The sequence below is a fragment of the Leptidea sinapis genome, chromosome 26, assembly GCF_905404315.1.
Source record: "Leptidea sinapis chromosome 26, ilLepSina1.1, whole genome shotgun sequence".
Taxonomy (NCBI): Eukaryota; Metazoa; Arthropoda; class Insecta; order Lepidoptera; family Pieridae; genus Leptidea; species Leptidea sinapis.
This window is the reverse complement of record NC_066290.1, coordinates 7,176,363-7,197,617: the sequence shown is the minus strand read 5'-3', so window position 1 is coordinate 7,197,617 and position 21,255 is coordinate 7,176,363.

The window sequence follows — 21,255 nt, the reverse complement described above, 5'->3', positions numbered from 1 at the left end:
CCTTCGTTTTTTACTCGTCCATTGGTCCGTGCACATAGATTGACATTATGTGATGCCCAAGACTTCGTTCGCATGGAATTTCAGATATAAGTCTTGCTCTGCCAATGGATCTCCTGAGCATAAAACAGGTACCAAGGGTTTTGTCAACACAAAATTTCATTAAAATCTATTAAATACTTTAGTATTGAATGTCGATTAAAACTTAGTAGGGAATTGATTAATACATACAGCTAATTAAATTAATTAAAATAATTCTACTGTAGATAATGATGAAACTGCCTGGGACCGTTCTATTTGAAGTGGTGATATTGATTTAATTGACATTGTAAAGAAATCTCAAATAATACTCAATTTTGGAAAATAAATCACTTTTATGAATGTTTATGATTAGCCAATGATTACCGTTGATTGTAGTTCTGCAGCATACGTGGTTAAAAAGATTAGACAATTAAGTGACATAGATACGGCGCGACTTGTATACTTTAGTTACTTCCATAGTATTATGTCCTATGGTATATTGCTGTGGGGCAACGCTGCCGATATTAATACAATATTTGTGCTGCAGAAGAGGGCTATTCGCGCTATTTATAACTTAGGTCCTAAAGAATCATTGAGAGCAAAATTCAAAGAAATTAACATCTTGACTGTTGCTTCTCAATATATTCTTAATAATGTAATGTATGTTCATAGGCACATAAGTGAATTTGTTATAAACTGTCATAACCATAATGTTAACACCAGGAACAGACATAAACTTATAATGCCTACTACTCGGCTAAGTAGAGTTAGTAAGTCTTCTGTGGGGCGATGTATATGCTTTTACAACAAGATCCCAGAAAATGCTCAAAACAAAAGCATTACGCTATTCAAAAGAATTGTTAAAAAACGTTTGTGTGGTAAAGGTTACTATAACATAAATGACTTTCTTAATGATACCACAGATTGGGAATGGAGTGACCGCCCTCAGGCTATTAAATAATAAGTTTAATTGTACAATATTACTTTGTAAACATATTTTTTCGATGAAAAAAAAAGCCCGCTGAGTTTGTTACGGCGGTTCTTCTCAGGTTTTAGGCAGGGCATTCATTTTGGAATGGGTAATGGTAGTTTTTGACTTTAATAAATGATGTCACATCCTATTTTGAATAAAAATATTTGAATTGAATTGTTATTAATGTGTGCGAAAAAAACTAAAATGCAAAAGCAATAAAAATGGGATCTAAAAGCCTAAAGTAGAAGTTAAAAACAGTCTGCACACGACAGATGCCAAAAATTCACCAGGGCGAGGTTAATAATACAAATGCAACACATTTTCCTTATCCTTACAAAAATTTTACTTTATTTTACTGTGCAAGCTGTTAACCTATAGAATCTCTACCAATAGTTGAACTAAGTCAAAGCTAGTCTCCCTGTCCTTTTCCAATAAAAGAATAACCCCCTAATTCATAATAGTCTGCTAACTTAAAGCATTACTAATTCTAACTCTGTCTTCTTCTATTGACCTAAGTCAGAATGAGAAAAAACACTCATTAGCTACAATGTCATACACATATATACATACATATACATGTTGAAGACTTCAGAGTAAAGTGTGGTAGTATTAAAGATAAGATGAATGTATGAGAGGTGAGGAATATCAATCAATTACCCAATTGAGACTCAGATATTCGCGCTTGCGTCTCATCTAGGTACGTCTCAGTCAAAAAGACCAAAAGTGGCTTCGCCGTCTCAAGATGGAAATGGACGGCATTTTGATCCGAACGAAGCACTGATATTACAGGAAGGAAGTGGAATGAATAGAGAGGCACTGCATGATCTCCCCAATAATAGCGCTATCCAACTGACCACCATCTCCGATAGGCTGCACCTTTTTGCACTGCGCTATGAATATGCGACCCCATCATCTACCGCTTATGAGTGAGTGTTCGAAAGACTGTTCGGAAAAATACCTTAGCCGAATTTGACCACCAGACATCACGTCAATCAAATCAAAATGCAGATGTCTTTTGGTTGTGGTATTTCAATTCAATTCGCATTGATTGCCCCAACTGTCTATATAAAAAAATAAAAAATCTTTTTTGCAGTGCAATCATGCAAAAACTACTACATTCCGATACAGTTATCGAAACAGGACAGTCAGCATTCAATGTGTAATTAATTTCTTATTTGTTGGATTTATCGTTTGAGTTGTCTTTCGTTCTTTTTTAAACTTTTTGCTGTTATTAAGTAAACTTTTGTTTCTTTCCACTTCCTTCATTTTGTAATATCAGTGCTTCGTTCGGATCAAAATGCCGTCGACTTCTATCTTGAGGCGGCGCAGCCAGTTTTGGTATTTTTGACTGAGACGTAGATGAGACACACGCGCGAATATATCTGCGTTTCAAGTGAGGAATATGATTGATACATCTCACCTCTCATCTATTCATCTTATCTTTAATATTACCACAATTTACTCTGAAGTCTTCAAAATTTATATAAACGTACAACATTGTAGCTTATGATCATATCTTTACATCAGACTCTTTCCTTATTTAATTGAAATCGATTGGAGGACAAACGAGCGTACGGGTCACCTGGTGCTAAGTGATCACCGCCGCCCATATTCTCTTGCAAAACCAGAGAAATCACAGGACCGTTGCCGGCCTTTAAGGAAGTTTGAAGTTACCCATGTCGTATCGTCCCGGAAACACCGCACAAGAAAGCTCATTCCACAGCTTTGTAGTACGTGGAAGAACAACGCCAAGTGATCCAGCCGTTCACAAAGCACTTGGGCCCCGACAACACAGAGCAGCTCTCGAGCTGCTCTGTGTTGCACGCGGTCAAATGGATCGAGCTGATACTAGGGTGAAGTACCGGCTTGAAGTATTGCCGTGCTCTATGTATGACGCTCAGCTTCATAGAAACCAATTTGGCTTTGCCCTCCAGATGGCCATGGAATTGGTAATCGCTCGAGACTTCGAGACCCAGTGTATACTAGGCGAGGCTTTCAGGGAAGTGTTGTCGAAGAGCGGTGATACGACAAATGGGTTTTTTTTGTGATAAACGAGCAAACTTGAGTTTTCTGGGGGTTAAATTGGACAAGGTTCAATTTACCCCATTCCGCGGCCTTCTCAAGAGAGGACTCGATAGAAGACACAAGTTTCTCCCGGTACTGGTCAACGATTTCCTAAGGTAGAGCCTAGCTTTAACTTACTTCATTGCACATAGCTATGAACTCTAGCTGATTTCCCAAACCATTTATGTTCATATTTTATTACAAAGGTAATAAAATATGAACATAAATGGTTTTATGGCTTCGGGTTTATTTTTTATTATGTTTTGTACAAATATTATAACGATGTCGGTTGGATATAGGTATAGCAATTATAATAATAATAAAAAATTTGTTTATTTCTTTAACTAAATGTACGTGTATGTGTGTGGGTGTGTGTGTGTGTGTGTGTGTGTGTGTTTTTTTTTCTGAGGGGAAAAATACTATTACGTATCGTGGGGTCAGGATGCCAGGGACCCCGTATGTCGGACTCGGTCTGGTACCGACTAAAAAACCACCTCTTTCTTCTGTTCCCTCGTTGTTCCCCGCGGGATTGCCGTCAAGCATTTCTTCACGGGGAGGGACTTAGCTGTTAGCAGTTACTTCCACTTGATGCTTGATTTATTTGGGCTCTTTCTCTCTCTTGGGTGCGTAGCTCCTTTAGCACTTCGGTTGCGTGTGTGTGTGTTTCTGTGTATACATAATTACAAACTATCTTATATTTTTGATCAAACTTTATCACAGAAAAAGTTAATATTATATTTAGAGACGATTAATTGCGAGTAAACTATAAAGCTATTTTGAAGATATTTATTGCAATTATATTTAATTCTTAAATGTTTCTATCAGAAAGATCCAATGTAACTAGAGGTTGCGTAATTCAGAATTCTTCTCGTATCATGACATTTTATATAGCGTAAAACTATGCCCTTTACGTTGGCATTATCAGTATCTATATATATAAAAATGAATTGCTGTTCGTTAGTCTCGCTAAAAGTCAAGAACGGCTGGACCGATTTGGCTAATTTTGGTCTTGAATTTTTTTTGGAAGTCCAGAGAAGGTTTAAAAGGTGAATAAATAGGAAAATTCTGCGAAATTAAATAATAACAACAAATTTGTTTTTCCTTTGATGTGTCCATACATAATTTCTATGAGAGAATTTATTGACGCACGGTTTGACAGTTCTGCTGTGAAACAATTTCATTACGACAGCAGGGTGCATATTTTATGAAGTAATTTTTGATGTTATGATATATTATTGACAAATTCATATAAAAACATTATTTTATTTATTATAATATACAGAACAACGTCTGTCGGGTCAGGTAGTAAATAATAAATATAGACATTTTAGCGTTCTAGCATTCATCACCAAACTTATGTGAATTCTCACTCCTACAAACTGCTACTCTGCACATTGTATACCAGTATTCTTACTATACATATGTACATACTTGTGACGCATATGAGCAGGCTCTGTATTAAACACAAAATGTGAGAAAGTTGGTGAAGGGTGGAAGGTGTATAATTTGATACTACATTTCTACCTCCTGATTTGTAGATAGGAAAAGTAATTGCCTTAATTCTGCAATGCAATACAAAAAATGCATCTTGAAATATGTGTTTCGTTAAACAAATAATAAACATACGTGTCAGTCGGTTCACAATGGCATCAGCAACTTTATTGATAAAAAATGTGAAGATCCCATCCCATCCCGAGGAGTTCTTTGATTTTAATTCAGTAAGTAATATTTTTTGGATATAGCCATATCCAAAAAAGAACCTCGGAGTTTCCCTGCGAGATCGAATCAGAAATGAGGAGATCCGTAGGAGAACCAATGTAATCGACATAGTCCAAACGATTGCGAAACTGAAGTGGCAGTGGGCAGGGCACATAGTTCGACGGACAAATGGCCGTTAGGGCAGTGAAGTCCTCGGATGGCGATCACGTACCGGAAGACGTAGTGTTGGTAGGCCCCCCACAAGATGGACCGACGATCTGGTCAAGATCACCGGAATACGTTAGATGCCGATCGTCGTGGAAATCTTTGGGGGAGGCCTTTGCCCAGCAGTAAACGTCTTCCGGCTGATGATGATGGATATGATGAATATTTTTTTACTTCTACCTCATCCTCTTGGCAATAGCATTATATAATTAAATGGTCCAATAGTTCTGTTTTGCCTGCTTTTCTTACATAATTGTAATTCATTTGTGTGTTTTCTAAGCAGGATGGAGTTAGCCAAATTACAACTTACATTAAAAAATTAAATTGTTAATGCAAATACAGTAGTTGAACTAATTAAAAGCTAGACTCTCTGTTTTTTTTTTTTTTCAATTAAATTAGGCTTGTTCTAAATATAATATTTTGTTGCATATAGTAGCTTATTTTCATATACACGCGAAGGCGTGTTTTAAATAGAACCCATCATGAAAGTTATTGCTAAAAACGTTTAGCATTAATTAAGTTAGTTGGCTACGACTAGTGTTACAACCAATCAAGGGGAGTGGTCTTCTCTAATCTGTAGTACGTATAACCTCTATGGTATCAACAGGCATGTTTCCATGCTTTTGACGTGAAACGTTTGTTTTGGAACGAAGTTCCTTATGGGACGATGCGGAAGGGTACCCTAACCGGGAAAAAACGTCCGGAACGTAACTCTCTTTTGTCTCATTTGCCCAGTAATTTGACTAGCTACGGCGCCCTTCAGAACGAAACACAGTAATGATTACACATTACTACTTCACGGTAGAAATAAGCGCCGCTGTGGTACCCAAAATCTAGCCGAAATCCTGTGCAAAAAAGCCTATCACTGCCTACTGGTGATAATCACAATGAATGTTCAAATATCTAATTAATATTATTCAAAAGCCAAAAATATTATTAAAAATTTGCAATAGCTCTCTGATAGGATTGGGCTCAAATGAGATATATACTAATTCGAGACCAATCTAGGTAAATACATAAATATGAGTATCTCAGGAGAAACAGGCAGACACGCAAGTAATCCTATAACAATTTCGGATTTTTTCACTCGGATGTATGTAAACTCATAATATATGTATGTTATATGTATTCTGCATATAAAATTCTAAATTTTATTAATTTGAATTCCGTCTCATTCGCCACAGGACCCTTGGCTTTGATTTGTGTAGATATTAATCCCAGAAGTGAGGGTTATCCATTTAAAAACAACAGATTGTTTAGACTTACAAGAGCGACATCTCACGTCAATTTCCTAATATACAAATATAGGGGTTGAGCAGGTTATCAACTGTAAAGTAGATCCTATAGATGAAATTATTATCCGGAAATTATTAACGACCTCATATCGCGTTGCACTCGAATTTTTTTACTTAAATATTTTACGTTTTTACTAACAAAACAATTCAAAACCTGTTCAATATAAAAATAATCTTATTATAAAGTCATCATCTCAGAGGTGCGTTTTTTGTGACCTTGGAAATAATAACACTCAAAACCAGGTGTTGCCTTGTTATACGCTGGCAAAACTTATGTCAAAAACTTGTTTCATTCTCCTTAGGATTTAAGACAACCAACTGCTATTTGGGTAATAAAATAATTTACCTTCTTTATATAGTTTAAAGGTAAATTTATTGAAGTAGGCGTTACTTTGCGCAAATCCATAATTATCCAAAAGATTTGAGTTTTCCTCTTAAACAATTTGACACGTGTTTCGCCGGCAAATTTGGCGAGTCAACACGTCCTGAGAATCCCTCGTGTAGAGGCGAAACACGTGTCGAATTTTTTAAAGACAAATATTGGTGGAATTAACACTAAAGAAAACTCAAATTTTGTGGATAGTTTAAAGGTACCCAATTCTAATTTATTTGGGTAATTAATATAAGTTATAAAGCACCTCTATATTATAGAATATAGGTAGTTAACTATTTCTACTTGCACCTATAAACAATTTATTTTTTTATAGAAAAGGAGGACAAATTAACGTACGGGTCACCTGGTGTTAAGTGTTCACTGCCGCCCACATTCTCTTGTACCACCAGAGGAATTACAGGAGCGTTACGCGCTATTTTAAAGGTACTCACGTCGTATCGTCCCGGAAACACCGCAAAAGGAAGATCATTCCACAGCTTGGAAGACTTTCCTTGAAAACGCACTGTGGAGGAATTCCACATATCCAAATGGTGGGGATGGTATCTTAATTTGTGGCGTGCTTTGCGAAGGTGGAATTCGGCGGTAGAACCAGGCGAAATAGCTCTTTTGAACATCCCCCATGATAAATGCGATAGAAGACACACAATGAGGCGACGCGGACGTCTCTACGCAACACTAGGTTATCGGACCGTTAACAGAGCACTGGGTCCCCGACAATTCTAGCTGCTCTGTATTGCACGCGGTAAAATGGTTCGAGCTTCTTACTGGGGTGCGCCAGACCAGAGATGACAGCAATACTCCATGTGTGGCCGGACCTGCGCTTTGTAGAGCGCTAGAATGTAGACCGGCTTGAAGTATTGCCGTGCTCTATTTATGACGCCCAGTTTCTTCGAAGCGAATTAAATAAGACATACAAAGTGAATGAGTTGGTAAATATTTAATAAAAAAACAAAATTGAACCAAGTATACTTAGTTACACAGGCGTACCTTCAGTTTTATTCTGAAAATGTATATTAAATATACCGATACTAAATAGAATTTACTACGGCCAAGCCGCATTATGGCTAAGGCGTCGTGCTTTTTAAGCCATCTAATTTTATGAGCCAAGAAGCAATCAAATCTTAGAAACTTTGAAATAATTATTGAACACTCCTTATAATATAAGTATTTAAAAAGTAATACGATCACTTCATTGTAAATTAATATTTTACTAGCAGCATCTATTTTTCATCACCCTAAATGTTAAGGGTGGTCCACGCCAATTTTTTTTCAATTTTATTACCAAACTTAACGCACATACATATTAAATACGGTTAACACAATACACTTAATCTTAATTGTGAATATTTGAACGCATTGTAGGCTATTTAGTATTAGTACCTACATTGTAGGTCTCTGCAGTTTTATTATAGCATATAGATTGTAGGTACTATTTCATTATTTTTTTGTATTTACTAATTAAGTAACCTTTTCACCTTTTCATTGAAAAATTTGTGTATGTACCTTAATTCTGAAGTTTTGTTTATAATCTGTGGTTGACTGTGCTGTTGATACTTGAACAGCCGTTTCCAATATACTATCTACAGAAAGAGATAAATTACTACCTTCTACTGTCAGTAATTATCTGTCAATAATATGAAGCTGTCCCAATATACCCGATAAGTTATTTTCATCGCCTTATATTGGGGCGCGTAAATTTGCAATTTCCATACAAACTTCTATCGCTGGTAAGCTATACGTCGTCCCATTGACAGACAACGTGTTCGGATAAGGTGAGTTACCGTCGATAAGTTTATTGGCACAGAAAAGTCAACGATAGTTACGATTTTTATCTCAAGTAAGAGATAGACTGAATATTGGGAACGGCCGTTAGACATTATATATAATGTTTCAACTCGTAAGACCTAATGTACAACTGTTCGTTGACCGCAATAAATAAATAAGGAAACTGATACAAGTACCGCACTGCGGTTCTTCGACATAACCAGGAGCGGTTTTTCTCAAGATGTTTTCTTAAATCTTGGTATTTCTTGTGTCAAAAACATTCCTGCATTCCAGTGAAATGGGTTCACATTATAAGTACGTATCTTTTGCGAGATTTGCATTGTTTGCGAAACGGGCGGTTTTAATTTATTCCGTCCCCTTAGATAATACAATCACAAAAGAGGTTTTAATAATTTGAGAACGTTACTGGCACTTTTATGAAGAGTTGTGGTGCATAAAAAAGGTTATTCCAAATTCAAATTTGAGACATAATCGGACTTTAACAATGATTGCAGTTAATTACGTATCGTGGCTGGAATCGTCGATAGTTCATATTAACTCGAAATGATTTTTAGATTATAATTATTGTCGGGTTTTCCTATTTCCCTGATATTTTAAGTCTTGATACCATTATTTAGCGGTATCTTAAATAGTTGATAGAACGATAACAGCGAGCATAATTATAGCTCTACTTGAGGAAGGGTGTAGTCAATGCTGTGTCCCAGAGGTTAAATGTGAGTCGCTCGCCTGTCCAGAGGACTTGGCAGCGATATCAAGAGACTGCTTCCGTCAGTAGGGGGGTCTGGAAGAGAACCATGCACAAAAGCTCAAGATGAACGCTTCCTAGTGAACCTGGCATTGGGAAATCGAAAATCTTCTTACGTCGACCTCAAAAAGAATCTAGAGAAAGTGAGAGACGTGCAAATTAGCTTATGAACTGTAAGGAGGAGGCTTCTCGCTGCCAATATATGCAGTCGCCTTCCAGCCTGTGGCCCTAAATTACTTCTCGAGCAGAGAAATTGTGCGACGTGGACTCAAGAGGATTGGAGTAGAGTATTATTCTAGAATGAAGCATACCGGGGTTGTGATAAATTTTGGGGAAAGACCCAAGCCCAACAGTAGACTACTTTTGACGCAAATCATGACCCTTTTGAACCTCCCTTGGTAGATAGTTATTACATTTTAATTGTACGAAAATATAAGTAATTAGGAAATACTTTGACAGGTACCTAGTCGACTAAACTGAGGTAGTACGTAGGCTCTTACGTAATGTATCTTTCTTCTTCTACTTGAAGTGCCATCTCCTACCGAAGGTCGGCTATCATTAGTGTTATTTTTATCTTTGACACAGCAGCTCGGAACAGGGATCTTGGTTAAGGTTGAACCATGTCCGGAGATTCTTAAGTCTAAAACTACGCCTTCTACCAGTTGGACGCTTTCCCTGGATTTTCCCTTGCATGATGAGTTGGAGCAGGTCGTATTTATCATTACGCATTATGTGACCAAAGTACTGCAGCTTGCGTTTCTTGACAGTATTCAAGATCTCTACCTTTTTGTTCATCATCTGCAAAACTCTTTCATTCGATATTCTATCCGTTCACGATATCTTCAGAATTCTTCTGTATACCCACATTTCAAAGGCCTCTAAGCGGTTGGTCATATTTTGGTAATATTGTTAATAATATATAAGTTAATATTGTGTACAAAATAAAATTATCGCTCAACATCATATTCCAACCTAAATGTACATTCTCATTGTAATCACGTAGGTACACAGTAACAGGAAAAGGAACTCACAAGCTGATCATATTATTATTGTTTATCTATGTAAATAGTTCATCTACATACCTACCTACTCGTTGTTGATCAAAAAACTACGGCAACAACTTTGCGAGGTGTCATTTTTTACGATCTTGTATTCAAAGAGGATGTAAATACTTGCTCGTATTATTCATCTGGTCAGGAAAATCACAGTGTTTTTATTAATCATAATATTATGCAAATTATTGTGAGCTATTGTTTAGGTTCTTTGTGTTTGTTTGCTCATTTACGGCCGTTCCCAATATTCAGCCTATCTCCGGTTGTGGCCTACTTGAGATAAAAATCGTGACTACCGTTGACTTTTCTGTCCCAATAAACTTATCGATGGTAACTCACCTTATCTGTACACGCTGTCTGCCAATGTGGGGACGTATAGCTTATCAGCGATAGAAGTTTCTATGGAAATTGCAATTCACGTGTCCCAATATAAGGCGATAAGAATGACTTATCGAGAATATTGGGACAGTTTCAGATAATTGACAGCTAATTACGGACAAGTAGAAGGTAGTCATTTATCTCTATCTGTAGATAGTATATTGGGAACGGTTTTCAACCGTGAAGCAGTGATGTGCAACCATTATTATTTCACCTCCATTCTTATGTCTGTCTCAAAGTGACTAAAAGCCGCCCAAGATTTCGGGTTCATTCACGAATCCTGAGCGGCACTGCATTGAATGGGCAGGACATAACACTTACCATAAGGTGAATCGTCTTTCTCGCTCGACACTTTTTCTTTAAAAAAACCTTTTTCTTTTATATCGTAATACTTGTAAATAAAAGTGGGTAGCGATAATAGCCTAGTTATAGATTAGAATATAGTAGAATCTTAAAAAAGATATCTTGAAGAACGCATAGATTGACAGCTGAATAGACGTTAGCTGATCGTTTCTTGTTTTTAATGTACTATACGACTATACTTACTATACGATACTTTGTACTAGTGGGAGGCACCTTTGCACAGGATGCCGGCTAGATTATGGGTACCACAACGGCGCCTATTTCTGCCGTGAAGCAGTAATGTTTCGGTCTGAAGGGCGCCGTAGCTAGTGATAATACTGGGCAAATGAGACTTGACATCTTATGTCTCAAGGTGACGATCGCAGTTGAAGTGCATGCCGCTCAGATTTTTTTATTTTTTCAAGAATTCTGAGCGGCACTGCATTCTAATGGGCAGGGCGCATCAATTACCATCATTTGAACGTCCTGCTCATCTCGTCCCTTATTTTCATAAAAAAAACTTACGGAACCACAAGCCGTGTACTATACCGTTATATTGTTATATTGATACATACACAGGAGCACAGCAATAGAATTGTACTTGATTTGGTCCGGCCAAACTATCGGACGCGGTCCGGTACCGGACCATTTTGGATGGAATGTCGCTTTGTCTATCGTATATATTATTATTAGTATCTTTTTTCTTTTTATGAAAATAAGGGACGAGACGAGGATGACGTTCAGCTGACGGTAATTGATACGCTCTACCCATAACAATGCAGTGCCGCTCAGGATTCGTGAGACCCAAAAATTCTGGGCGGCACTACTATTGCGCTCGTCACCTTGAGACGTAAGATGTTAAGTCTCATTTGCCCAGTAATTTCACTAGCTACGGCGCCGTTCAGACCGAAACACAGTAATGTTTACACATTACTGCTTCACGGTAGTAATAGGCGCCGTTGTGGTACCCATAATCTAGCCGGCTTCCTGTGCAAAGGAGCCACCCACTAGACCGTCCCGAGTACGACGGCGGACCAATTCGTGCGAGACCGAATCCGGACGTACATAAAGCGTATTGAAAAATATGAACCTACTTAACCGCCAAATTACCTCTAGACCTACCTGTAACGTGAAACCCCTTCCCGTTACCCTTTCACCCCCTTGCACTTGTCTTGTTGCGTCAGTACGGCTTACAGTTTCATTACCGTTAGGTACATGTATTTTCGTTCTATCACTGTTTTAATTTTGAAGTTTTCATTGTTACGTTTTGACCTTTGATTTTATTAGCTGTAGTTTCTGTTGTCTGTCACTATAATAGTTCTACCAGAAAGATAAAATCTATATTCTATAATCAGCATCACAACATGACACATTTACATCAATCTACAGTACCTACTGACAAAATAAATCTTTTTTTAAATCATATTTTATTCGTAATAATAATATTCTAGTGATGCTTGATGTGCAAACCGTAATAAAGCGACGATGTGACGTCATCGCCGTCAGCAGGAGGCGTCTATTAACAAAATCGAAAGCCGAAGTGTCGGTCCGAAACGAAAGAACGACGAATTTCGAATTAAATCCTATTACCAAAGTACTTCGGATCCGAATAGTGCGGATGGATTTCTTTTCGGAACAATACACATAACCATAAAAAGTGAAGTAGTAGTTACGATCTTATTAATGTCAAACAATGAAAATGTAAATGTCAAGTGAATTTGGGAATAAGGCATAGACCAAGACGTATAGTAAGTATAGACTAATTGATAGCTTCCGTCTCACTCACACGAGAAAAAGAAAAACTTATACGAGTCTTATGTAAAGAAATGAGATAGAGTAATAAGATTTTTTGTTACGCCCAGCGTGCCGGTTTTTTCAAGGTCAGCACACCCGGTGTGCTAAACAAACTTGACAGCGCTGCACAGATATTTTGTGTACTATTATTTGCGTCTATAAAAATAAGCTATTATTGTTGTGAAACGTGTGAAATATCCACTATTTATTCAACATCAGTGACAATTTTAAGCAGAATCGAAGGAAATATGGTGCGATGTTGTGTATTACGAGGTAAAAGTGATAGTGAAGGAACACTTGTGTTATATTATGTACCTATATATATATATATATAGGATATTATCTGTCTCATGTTGGCCATGCCAAACCGATGTCTAGTTACTATACTTGGTCTATGGAATAATGTAAACGAAAAACAAAATGGCTTATCGCGAACTTCGGATCCGAAACACTTTCGTAATAGGAAAATGTACGATCCGTCAACTGAAACTTCGTATTTCGATTTTGGTAATAGGGCTCCAGGTCTTTCTGTACCATGTACCTGGATAATGTAACCGGCTAGTAATAATTATTGTAATTTATTGACAGAATCAGCGCGGATACTTACAATGGCGGGTGTACAACGAGAGCGGCCTGCTCGTTCTGTGCTACTCTGTGCTGGTGCAAACACAGAACTATTTACAAAAGTTGATGCGACAAAAGATGGCAACCAACAATAAGATGTATAAAGGAAGGCCATCACATACAAGGGATTTGTTTAATTTTCCAAATGCTACGTTTGAATTCTATGCTTAATTAACGAGGATCTATAATATATTATTTATAATATACCTATATCTGTAACTTATGTTTTTTTATTTGCCATGCCAAGGCACTATTCTGGCTATCTTCACCATCGTAGATCGTCGGTCCATCTTGTGGGTTACAGGGGTGGGACAGACGCCTTAAAGTGATGTTTTCAGAAGACTGTAGTGCCATCTGTTAATTGGCCCAAAAATGAAAGCTTTGTCAGCAGTCACTAGCTTTGAAACCTTTCAACTTTTCTGAAATTGTGTCACTGGTCATAAAATGGCGGCTACTTCTAGCGTTTGCGCATATATCTCGTGTTCCATATTGCATATTTACACTAATAAATCTAACCTTTATGTTCTATGTTGTGACAAAATTAAATAACTAAATCTACGCGCCATTTCAACATGTTAAAAAATTACAATACCTACATTAAAAGTACAGTTAGTTATTTAATTGCGTCACAACATTAAAAATGAATTTTATAATTTCGAGCTTATACAACGTGAACCAGAACGGGTATAACATCCCTTCAATGGTACGTTATTTGGGTCATATGCAATAGTATGGAGATGTTTAAGTTTTAATAAATAAATAAAAAAAAAGAAAAAGACTTCCCTACAAAATAAAAATATTATTTTTCAATTTCTTTTCTTAGACAACCCTAAATTTAAAGAGACTGCCAGTTTTAGGCGGGGCCTTTGTTTATAACCAGAATGAGGTCACCTACCTATGGACTTAAACATAAACAATAATCTATGATTAAAGAGTATGCACACTACATGAAATGTGGCTTGTGTCTATGTTATTATTCATTCATTTATTACTTCCTGTTATTGAAACAAATAAACAAATTAAGAAATTACATAACATTACACAGTTTCACATCTGTATTCCTGAAGGGTTAGAGGTGTATTTTTTCCATCCACGTTTCACTATGTTTAATTTCCACGTAATAGGGGGCGAGCATCTACATTTCTGAACTATGGGCTGCTAGTGAGAAATTTCCTACGAAAAACTCAATAACTGCCCCATTCCACACCCAGACCGGGTACAAACCCGGTCCGGGAATGGAGTACATATTATTAATACGTGGATGGTCAAAGAAATCCATATTTGACAAAAAAACCGTGAAGAACAATTTCTTAATAGGAGTCTATTAGAATTATCTTTATTGGATAAAACATTTTTGAATTAAAATGTCAAGACTCATTTGCCCAGTAATAAGAAGAGCTACAGTGCCATTCAGACCAAACCATAATAATGCTTACACATTTTTGCTTCACGGCAGAAAAAGGTGCCGTTGTGGTACCCATAATCTACAATTACAAATTTGGAATTATTTTCAATGTAACTTGAAGAAAACTTCAAATAATTCTACATTGACGTTCTTACGTAATAACTTATCAAAAATGTGAACTCATTTAATTTCGAACATAATAAACAAATCTTGAATTAAAAATGGTGCAGTGTGTAGGGTGCCTTTAGAATAGATATTTACACACACACAGAGCAATAAATATCGTGTTTCAAAACACAATTCAAAGAGTATTAACGCAGACAGGCCGATCTTTTCAACCTAACATATTTAAAAAAAGACAAAATGTAAAAACACAGTTACAATTACACTAGTTTTTATCTTTTAAACGTGTTTTATTTAAATTTGTAACACTCCCGGAAATCAGAATAAATACTAACATAACATAGTTTCATAATAAGATTAGAATGAAAAAAATCTTTATTGGGTAATACATTACTACAGTAAATACATATTTAGAAGTATTTTCAATGTCAGCTAAAGCAAATGCACATACAAAATAACTTTGTCTTCATGGCAAAATGAGAACACAAATTGCTTCACAGCTGCAATGAATCGTAGGCATTTTACTATTATCTGATATTATGTCACATCTACGTTTTTCATCTGTTTAAGGTCAAAGAGAGTTCAAAAAAACAGCTGATTAGGGTTGAGGGAATCATAGCTTTTGCGAAAACTAGCAGTTTAAATATTGTATTAAAATATAATGCTAATTCATTTCTGACTTCACATAGTCATTAGAGATGACCTAAGGAATGTCTGGTTCAAAGCATAGTATACCCATTTAGTTTCACCTTGTATACAGTGTGTTTTTTTTAAGTGGGACAGTATGGGGAAATCCTAAAGTATAAGAGATACAGGGAAACTGTCTTAGGAAACATTAGGTACTTTTTTGTGAAAAAAAAATTGGTATTGTCAAAATTTTGGTCAAGTGTGAGTTGACCCTAAAAATGATTAATTTTTATGAAATTTTTTTTGACGCATCTACTCAGTTTCATGAGGGGATCATTTTATTGTATGGGAAGAAAAAAATCGGGACAGCAGAAGTTAGGTAAATTTAATAAAATAATTTTACATTAAAGTAAATGTTCAAAGTGGCCTCACTCTTGTCGAATGCAGGCACGAGCGCGTTTCAGAACACTTCTGGTAGCTTTAGACAAGGCGTTGTGATGTATGTTGTTTAAATGATAATGCACTGCGTCTTTTAACTCTTGTACCGAGTTGTAAGTATCTGCATAAATTCGACCTTTAAGGTAACCAAATGAAAAAATCCAACGGTGTTAAATCGGGTGAACGTGGTGGCCATTTAATAGGGCCATTTGTGTCCATCCAGCGATCAAGAAAATGTTCATTCAAAAACTGTTTAGTACCTATTGTGGGCAGGGGCGCCGTCTTGTTGGTAGATGATATTATTAAAATTTCACAGCCATGTTTAATATTTCCTGATATTTTTGATTATTCAATGTTCCATGGTAAATTTTAATGGCAAAGATTTTATTATGTAATATTGCACACCAACAATTAAAGGAAAAGCGGACCTGGTTATGGGTTGCCGTAGTTCGGAAGGGGTTTGTACGTGCCCAAAAATGATTATTTTTTCTATTGTACATGCCATTGTCTGAAAAATTGCATTCATCTGTCCAAATAATCCGGCTTGGAAAAGACGGGTTTCTAATCGAACATGCTACAAACCACTGGCAGAATGCTAATCTCCGGTCAGTGTCTCCTGGAAGCAATGCTTTTACAAGATGACCTTCTATGTAACATTTGTACTTGTAAGCCTTCAATACCTTTTGTACTGTAGATCTATGCACACCGATATTGTTAGCAGCTTCCCTCAATGAGGCTTTTGGGTAGGCTTCAAAATATCCTAAGATTGCGATAGTTGTAAATTCATTTATTACTGTGGCTCGTCACTTCCGTTTTAGTGTAAAACAGCCTCCCTTTCTTAAATTTTTCACCAGTTTGTCAAAAATTTTGCGGTTCGGTTGATCGCGGTCCGGATAACGTTCCCGATACCACTGTAACGCATTCACAGAGCTACGGTAATTAACAAAATACGCTTCAATTAAATTTACTTTATGCGAGTTTGATAATTCCATGACGAAAACTTAACATAATGTTAACTTTAAACAATGAAATATCAAGTAAAATACTGTTTGTTTCAAGAAGTTCCAAATTTAAAATTTGTTTTTTTTTTTATAAGATTTGTAAGGTAAGGTGCTCGCGTAAGAATACCTTAAAGTATTTTAACCCTTTTTAAACCAAATAAAGTGTTCCAAATTCAAATGTAAAACTGGAATAGGCAATATTTTTTTTAATAAAAACCTTGCAGTGGGCAGTGGTAGGCAATTTACACGGGTTGTAATAATGAAAACGATTTTCTTAAATTTGACTAACTTCTGCAGTCCCGATGTTTTTCTTCCCATACAATAAAATGACCCCCTCGTGAAACTGAGTAGATGTGCGTCAAAAAAAAAATTTCATCAAAATTAATCATTTTTAGGGGCAACTCACACTTGACCAGAATTTTGACTATACCATTTTTTTTCCCAAAAAAGTACCTAATGTTTCCTAAGACAGTTTCCCTGTATCTCTTATACTTTAGGATTTCCCCATACTGTCCCACTTAAAAAAAACACACTGTATAGTTATTTTCGGGGCCAATCTCCAGATGGCGCTAGTTTTGAAATAGACAGCTCATAATGCGTAGAGAGGGCTCTCTTTTCCCTATATATTATTATACTCTTTGGGGGCCTACAAACACTGTGTCTTCCGGTGCGGTTCCTATTCGAGGACTTTGCTGCCCCGGCCATCTGTCCTTTGAGCTATGCGCCCAACATATTAGACAATAGAGCCTCACCAAAACATTTTACAAACTGTTAATTTAATAAAACAAACACACATTGCTGTGAAATAATATTTAAGAATTATAACAAGTTAATCTTTTTATTACCAAAACAAAAGTATATATGTATTTGTCCTACACTTGCCGACATGTTATATCTCATATAAGAACCCAACTAGTACTAGGAACTACTTATTTCTTTTTATTGTCATTCTTTATTGCTTATCGCCTTTCGATTTCGCAGAATTATAAAACAGAGGTACTGTTTGCAAAGTAACATAAATTTAAAAAGATCCTTCTTGGAAACTTCTTGTAAGTATTATTGTTTCGAATATTGAGTGTCAAATACAGCAAACCATTAAAGTATTGATTTTTGTTGGTGTTATCAAAGAAAATATAATGTAAATACTACGTAATAAGAGGCGGGAGTGCCTTAGTAAAAATTGAAATTTAGTTTAGTATGAAACGTGCAGTTATTTGATATAAGTTTGAAATAGTAGTACTGTAGTTGAAGGTGGGGTCCGGACACTGTAGCTATAGTGACTATAGTCTTACGGCCGTTTTCAGTAACCTATCTATGCTTAGTTTAACTTACTAGAGGTAGACAAATCTATCCTTTAACGCTTACTTACATTTCAATAACCTATTGACAGATAGCATTGGACTATAACGGCCGTTCCCAATATTCATTCTATAGAGATGGAACTTGAGATAAAAATCGTAACTATCGTTGACTTTTCTGTCCCAATAAATGGATGGGACGACGTATAGCTTACCAGCGATAGAAGTTTGAATGGAAATTTCAATTCACGCGTCCCAGTGGCTGTTGGATGTTGGCTTATGATGCGATAAGAATGACTACTATCTACTGTCAGTAATTAGCAGTCAATAATCTGAAGCTGTCCCAATATACCCGATAAGTCATTCTTATCGTCTTATATTGGGACGCGTGAATTGCAATTTCCATACAAACTTCTATCACTGGGAAGCTATACGGTTAATGTGAGTTACCGTATATAAGTTTATTGGGACAAAAAGGTGAACGATAGTTACGATTTTTATCTCTAGTAGGCCACAACCGGAGATAGACTAAATATTGGGAATGGCTGTAAGTGTGCGTCCGTTAATCACGAATGATATTTGTTTTTCAAAAACTTCATCTTTGAGAAAGATGTTTTACATACGTATGTCGGGCCAACGTGGCTGGATTGATAGCTAGTTTTTTCAAATTTCATATTCTTCTTTATCATAATTAGCTTTCAATAAATAAAGGTGTAATATACCTTATCTACGAATTGATTTGTACCTGGTATACAATATGTTAAAATATTTGGCAGTCCGTGGTTCGACCTATTGCGGTCCGCAAACGGACCACAGTCCACCTGTTGCCGACCCTTGAACAGTATGGCGATTAGCGACGAAGTACCTATAATCCGGCTAAGTTTGAAAGCGAACAGTTGCTTAAAACTAAAAAACTAAATAGCTATCTTCGATTTTTTACAAGATTATATCAGTCATCTGTCTATCTATCAATGACTACACGTTTCATACAATCGAGTGAATCGCTTTATTCTTAGAGATTCGCTAGGCTAGATGCTAAAAATTTCTATTGCAAATAACATTGATTACTTTTACAGTGTGTTAGTTAAATACATAAATATAAAACAATTTGAAATATAAAAAGCTTATTTGAAGTGATCTCCATTGGCTGCAATACAGTCCTTAAAGCGTTAAGGCCAGTTATCAATAGAATCACGCACTATTTCCATGAGAAAATTCATCACTGCCAATCGTACGGATTGTTTTAGGGACTCCAAATTATCATGGCGTTTAGAGCAAGCTGTATTCTATAAAACACACCATAAATCATAATCTAGCTGATTAAGAGGGGACGCCAGCAGCGTTATTCCATACAAACGTATTCCCCTTTTTTCTCCCTAGATAATGCTTCTAGAGAGGAGATTTTTTGCTCACAAAATCTAGATACGCTAAAGCTATGTCTGTACGTTTTGTTTTTTACGGTATATGATTAAGATATTTAATGCCAATTACATAAAATATTGCAACAATACTTGGTAAACGTTATGATCCTACATCAGTTCGGTAACGGGCTTTGACATGGGGAAAAGAAGATCGCAGACCATCTTTAAATCAAATAGCAAAATTGCTGAGTATCTTATATAATCAGTACCTACCTACTTACTTCCAGTGGGAGGCTCGTTTGCGCAGGATGCCGGCTAGATTATAGGTACCACAACGACGCCTATTTCTGCCGTGAAACGGCACACAGTGTGTTTCGGTCTGAAGGGCGCCGTAGTTAGTGAAGTTACTGGGCAAATGAGACTTAACATCATATGTCTCAAAGAGACGAGCGCAAATGTAGTGCCGCTCAGAATTTTTCAAGAATACTGAGCGACACTGCATTGTAATGGGCAGTTATGGGCACGTATCAATTAACCGCCAGCTGAACGTCCTGTCCGTCTCGTCCATTATTGTTATAAAAAAACATAAATGATAAATACAATATACATTATAACTCGTCTTACAGAGTTAATGCTAGTCAGTATCAATTACATAACCTTTGAACCAACGCACTATAAATACCTACTTAATGTGTTACTAACCTCCAGCCTCTAGTGATACGAGAATCTAGTCTCGTTGTAGATATCTCTTCGGTAAAGGAAACTTCTATTATTATTATTAAATTCTTAATAATATAATGACAATGGTCGGACGAATGAAACAGTTATCATGTGAACCTTAATATAATAAGACTAGTGGGTACTAGTAGGAAGACTTTGTACCCAGCATGCGTTGCAATGCCACTTATAAAGGGTGGAAATAAAATTTCATACATGAATGGGCCAGGAACAAACGCGGGCGTCCCCAAACCGCTCTAACACAGTTTCATCACAATTTTAAAAAGATGTCGAAACTCATATTTTGTTTCCCAAACAGATAGCATTGATTTCAATTTATAAATAAGACTAGCTGACGTTGTTCTGTGCATAATAAATAAAGTACTGTTTTTTATGTATTTGTCAATAATATTTCATAACAACAAGAATTATTTTGTAAGATATGTTGTTAACTATAATGAAATTGTTTCACAGCAGAACTGTCAAACCGTATGTCAATAAATTCTCTCATAGAAAATATGAATACAAAACAAATATCTATGTATATATATATATAAATGAATTGCTGTTCGTTAGTCTCGCTAAAACTCGAGAACGGCTGGACCGATTTGGCAAATTTAGGTCTTGAATTATTTGTGGAAGTCCAGGGAAGGTTTAAAAGGTGAATAAATAGGAAAATGCTGCTAAATTAAATAAAAACAACAAATTTGTTTTTCCTTTGATGTGTCCATACATAATTTCTATGAGAGAATTAATTGACGCAGGGTTTGATAGTTCTGCTGTGAAACAATTTCCTTGCGACAGCAGGGTGCATATTTTACAAAGTAATTTTTGATGTTATGATATATTATTCACAAATCCATATAAAAACATTATATTTATTATATACAGAACAATG